Source organism: Suncus etruscus, chromosome 12 (assembly GCF_024139225.1).
Source record: "Suncus etruscus isolate mSunEtr1 chromosome 12, mSunEtr1.pri.cur, whole genome shotgun sequence".
Lineage (NCBI taxonomy): Eukaryota > Metazoa > Chordata > Mammalia > Eulipotyphla > Soricidae > Suncus > Suncus etruscus.
The window spans coordinates 70,044,546-70,050,545 of NC_064859.1; the positions used below are offsets into that span (position 1 = coordinate 70,044,546).

The 6,000-nt window shown below is 33.3% G+C and overlaps 1 pseudogene; it reads left to right on the forward strand.

Annotated features, from left to right (window-relative positions):
• The window catches only part of LOC126024255 (40S ribosomal protein S7-like), an 83,084-nt pseudogene extending 78,400 nt beyond the window's left edge, over positions 1-4,684 (forward strand).
• Positions 4,685-6,000: the final 1,316 nt, after the last annotated feature.

Sequence of the window (6,000 nt, forward strand, 5' to 3'; positions counted from 1 at the left end):
CAGTCTCCATTGTCAAAATAAAGCCTCTGTAATTAAAGATCTTGATATTTGTACAAGTCCTCGGCTACAGTCTAGGGTAGGCCTTTTCTTATGGTCCCAGGATAAGTTTTGCCCAGTCATGGTTGTCAAAGTCAGTCTTCTGTAGTTAGCGCTTTTGGTTTTTGCACAGATCAAAGGTCTTCCTGATTTCCTCTTACAGTTAGGTGATGTGATAGGACAACTTGCTCTTAGATCAAGTTGTCATTTCCTTGTTGTTGGGATGTCATATTAGAACTGGCACAAGTTGGTGCCAGAGTGGCGTTAGAAATTTCCCAGAGGAGTTTGGTTCCTGGTGCTGTTGCAGGGAACTATATCAGTTTTACAACTGGTATGTAGAGGTCACTGAGTGGGAAAGCTAGCCGACAAGCCCCCTGTACTGAACACTATTGAGAACTTTATTATTAAAAATTGTAAGAATATTTTTAATTTAGAAGCATTTTATTATATCACATGAAGACCTTTGTGCAGATCATTAAAAACAAGCACATATATTACATGAAATTCACCACTTAATGTCTAATTTTACCTTGTTCCAAAAATTGACCACCTAATCTATTTATCATCCCTCTTTTTTCCTTCTAAGTAACTACAAGTATAATTGCATAATCCAATTATTTTAGTTTTATTCAACTCATATGTATTTTTAAAATACATACCATAAGTAAAATAGAAACATTTTATTCTTTAATTAAATTTTTTTTTACAAAGAACATACAGTTTATTTCAGTCACATTGTTACAAACTGTGGATTTACTTCTGATTTTATAGCCAGTAGTATAAAATTGGCAGTTAAGACGTATTTTTTATTTATTCATCTATTAATGTACATATAAGTTGTTACAATTCATGACTATTGTAAATAAAGTTACAGTAAATATAGAGATACACACATGATTTAAAATTAATGTTATCTTTCTATTATTTTCAAATACAAGTAACAACTATATTGAATTAAATTCCTAATTTTTATTTTTAAAGTAATTGCAAACTGCTTTTTCCTACTGGCTGCAACAATTTAAATTCTATTAACAGTATAGAAGTGCTCCATTTTCTACATATCATCTCCGTTAATTACTTTTTTGTTTTAAATTACTTTGTAGTTGTTTGATTTTATTTTCTTTTTTTGTTTGTATTTTTTTTTGGGGGGGTCACACCCGGCAGCGCTCAGGGATTATTCCTGGCTCTAGGCTCAGAAATCGCTCCTGGCAGGCTCGGGGGACAATATGGGATGCCGGGATTCGAACCACCATCCTTGCACCTGCAAGGCAAATGTCTTACTGCCATGCTATCTCTCTGGTCCCTGATTTCTTTCTTTTTTTTTTTTTTTTTTTTTTTTTTTGGATTTTGGGCCACACCCGGCGGTGCTCAGGGGTTACTCCTGGCTGTCTGCTCAGAAATAGCTCCTGGCAGGCACGAGGGACCATATGGGACACCGGAATTCGAACCAACCACCTTTGGTCCTGGATTGGCTGCTTGCAAGGCAAACACCGCTATGCTATCTCTCCGGGCCCCCTGATTTCATTTTCTAACAAGAGAAAATAGGCATATATCTTACTGATTTTGAGCACCTTATTTTTGCTTAAAACTATATCTTCTAACCAAATTGGTCGCCATCAATCTAGTAATTAAAATTTTATTTTTAAATGAAAGCTTGCTAGACAGTGTCCCTAAACCAAAGTATCATTACAATTACATAAAGGACAAAAGAAAACTGCTAACAGAACAGTTTATTATCAAATCAAGTTATCCAGCTTAAAGAGGAGTGTGCGTTCATGGAAGTTTTTCTGTATTTCTTGTAAGAGTCAGTTATTTGTAGAGAAAATAAACACAGTATTTCAGAAACATAAAATGGATTAGGATAAATAAAATATTGGGTTCATAGTGTCATCTCCCCAGAACTTGCGATAAGATAGGCCCCTAATATTTTATTTTTAAAAATATCTACCATTGTTTATTAACATAATGAAAGACAAGCAATATATAACTACAAATATACATGCATATCTTTTCCAGTATCTGGAATGCATTCAACACATTTCCTATGACCACTCACTCTCTTTATTATTTTAATTTGTATTGATTGAGATGTGATTTACTTTACTGTTAATGTTTTCCCATACTCATAATTTTGCTCAGACTGTTTAAAACCAAACTTAGTTTCATTATTCAGGAAGAATTTCTCAACTCTTTTCCAAAATATAAAAAAAACCACACCACCTGTGTTACTTTACTACCTCATAAATGTGTTTGTGTGTGTGCCACATTTATCACCATTTATTGATGTTTACTTGTTTACAAATCTATATTGAATACACAGTAGACATTCAATAATAAGTTTTTGACTCACATAACACTTTCTCCCCAGCTGGTGATGTGATAAGAAGGCAAAATTGTATGACTGCATAGATACTGAGAATAAACACATAAAATGTAGTCATTTTTAATGAAGCATTTAATAATGATTAATAGTTGAATGCACATTGCACGTCATACAGTATTACAATCTCTAAAGAAAAACAGAATTTAACATTTTTATATAATTCATTCATCTTGGCAAAACATTTCTAGTTTTAAATTTTTTGAAAATGCAGCAAAATTAATAAGATTTTCATTAGTTAAAATTTCAATTTGCCATAACTATTGTCAGGATAATGTTTTTATTTTTCAAAAAATACTGAAATACATAATATTAAAATATAAATCCCCAGCATCACATTGGTCCCTCAACACCACTCATAGTAATTTCTGAGCAGAAACTCAGAAGTAAGCCCTGCCCTGAGCACTGCTAATGTGATCTCCTCAAACCATCAATAAGTAAAAGATAAATAATAATTTAAGAAATCAAACCATGTTATTTTAGAATAAATAAATTGGCATAATTCACTAATAAGCTGTGTTCGTTAATACCTACTATGTCTCCACTTATGAGACCTGCAGGTGACCTAGTATTTATAAGAAGAAAATATTAACTGAAATTCTTGAACTGTATACACAATATACAAAACTTTTTATGAATGGCTTATTTGCCGTCAAGATTTATATATATATATGTATATATATACATATATGTATATATTATATATATATTGGTTTTGGGGCTACACCCAGTGATGCTCAGGGTTACTCCTGGCTATGTGTTCAGAAATCTCTCCTGGTTTGGGGGTCCATCATAGGTCAGCTGTGTGCAAGGCAAATGCCCTTCCACTGTCCCACTAGTCTGGCCCCAAGATTTATACTTTCATTCAGAGTCAACTATTATTTGGTGCTTGAGATTCTTGGTAGGATTAAGTTGTATAATATGGAAGAATAACATTCATCAGCTTATTTTTCTGTCAGTGTATTGGCATACATTAAGGAATACCTAAGTCATAGTATTAACAGATCATATAAATTATATTTAATTAAACAGCATACAAATAAATGCACAATTGTATTGGAGACTCTGACAAAAAATTGTGAATTAAAAGTTATATGATCAAACTTTCAGTAAGAACTCAAAAAATATAGTCAGAACTCAAAAATATATAGACATGCAGTCAGATCTTTAGGAACTGTATGCATTTTAGACAAGAGAAACCTTAAACCAAAGCTAAGCATAACCTCTACTTATGAACTAATATTCATTCCTTTTATACCAATACTAAGTCTTGCTAAGTGCTAACATTTATTTAGCCTATAATTAAATATTTATAACATATTGGTGACTAGATAAATAAATTAGGAAGACCTTAAGCTATTAAGATCCATTAGTTGAAAATACTGAATAAGGGGCCGGATAGCATGGAGGTAAGGCATATGCTTTTCATGCAGGTCATTGGTTCGAATTCTGGCATCCCATATGGTCCCCCAAGCCTGCCAGGAGTGATTTCTGAGCCTGGAGCAGGAGTAACCCCTGAGCACTGCCGGGTGTGACTCAAGAACCAAAATAAATAAATAAATAAATAAATAAATAAATAAATAAATAAATAAATAAATAAATAAATACTGAGTAAAAGCTTTTGAAATTTTCCTTTGTAACTATGTAAGTAAAAATTAGGGAGCTCTTCCTAGTCCAGCTTTCACTAAGGAGAGAGCCATGTCCAGTGAGAGTGAGAAGATTCGTGAAGCTCAATGGAGAGAAATCAGAAACATTCCAGTAGAGCATTTCCCAGACTCTTCCTATTTTGGCGATGAATTCAAAACTGAAGGTGCAGCCGAGGGAACTGAATATCATAGCAGCCAAGGAAATTGAAGTTGGAGGTGGTCGAAATGCTATTATAATCTTCATGCCCGTTCCTCAACTAAAATCTTTGCAGAAAATCCAAGTCTGGCTAATATTGAACTGGAGAAAAATTTCAGTGGAAAGCATGTAGTCTTTAATGCTCAGAGAATTTTGCCAAAGCCAACACAAAAAATCATTAAAAAGAATAAGCAAAACTGTCCTGACAGCCATACATCAATGTAATCCTGGAGGGCTTGCTCTTTTCTAGTGAAATTGTGGGCAAGGGAAACTGCCTGAAATTGGACAGTAGCCTGCTCATAAATGTTCATTTGGATACACAGCTGAAAAATGTGGAGTATAAAGTTGAAACCTTTTCTGTGACTATAGGAAAGTCCTTTCACAGGAAAGCATGTTAATTTTGCATATCCAGAGTTTCAGTTGTAAACAAAAAGACTAAATGAAATATAACTCATAGTAAAAAAATTAATAATGAAGAAAATTAAGAGTCTGATGATAGGTAGAGCCATACAGAAGGTATGGCTTGCACAAGACAGACCAGTTCTCATGTATGCAATGTATTCTTTGGATCCTCACCAAGTGTTAATTACTAAATTCACAGCCATCAGCAGGTATGCCTTCTCTCCTCCTAAAAACTAAAATTCTGACACCAAATGCTCCACTGAACAATGTTTAAAGTGACCTACAAGCACTGAGTCAAAAGTAACCCATATTCACAGTGATGGGTAATCATAAATGAAATAATTTTAAAAGCAGTGGTCCCATTACTAAAGGGTATAAACTATTTTTAAGACAAATAAAATTATATAATATAAAGTGAGATGGAAACTGTCAATAGTTCATACAAGAGTATGTATTCTAGTCATTTTGATTATACTCATAATCATTTAAAATGCAACAGATCACTAAACTTTATTCAACTTGACATCACTAGAAATTTACACTCAATTTTCACTAATCCAATGATATTTCACTAATAATTTTTATTAATAATTAAAATAATTTCAAAATAGAAACTTACATTTAGAATATTATATATATTTTAAAGACTTAAGGATAATAAAATTACTACTTTTGTAGTAATTGATTGTCAGTGAAATCAACACTGATTTCACTAACACTATGATGACTTATATTAAAGGAAACAAATATTTGAGTCTTCCAAACATATGTACATATTTATATAAACAACATAAAATATTGTCATTTAGTTCAACAGTTTTGAAATGATATCAAGCATATTTTTGTATCTCCTTCCATTTGCTCTAGTAATAATTATTTAACATCAGAATTATAATGCTTAAGTAATTACTTATTCTAATTACTTAGGCAATGAAGGATATTTATACTTTAAACAGCAAATCCATAATTAGTGTATAAATCATAAGATGAATAATTTACAAGTTCAGTAACAGACATGAACTATTCCAGAGAGGTTCATGTCCATAAACCCAGAAAATGTATTCAATTTTTGAGAACTTTCTGGCCATCTAACCAAGAGAACTTTCTAGTCAATCAAACATGTAGAAAAATAAGAATATAGCTCTACCAAATCCTTTCTTGAGCTGGAGGCTAGCTCTAGCCGGCATGGGGTCTTGGGAGACCCCAATGTCAAAGGCTTTCTCCCTAGCTTGGGCGTGCTGGGAGCCTTGGTAGGCCCTCAGCCGTCCCCTCTCCTTCCCCCCGGCCTCCAGGCCTTCCTGGGGTGGCAGCCCAGGATGTCATCGGGTGGTACCTCCTGG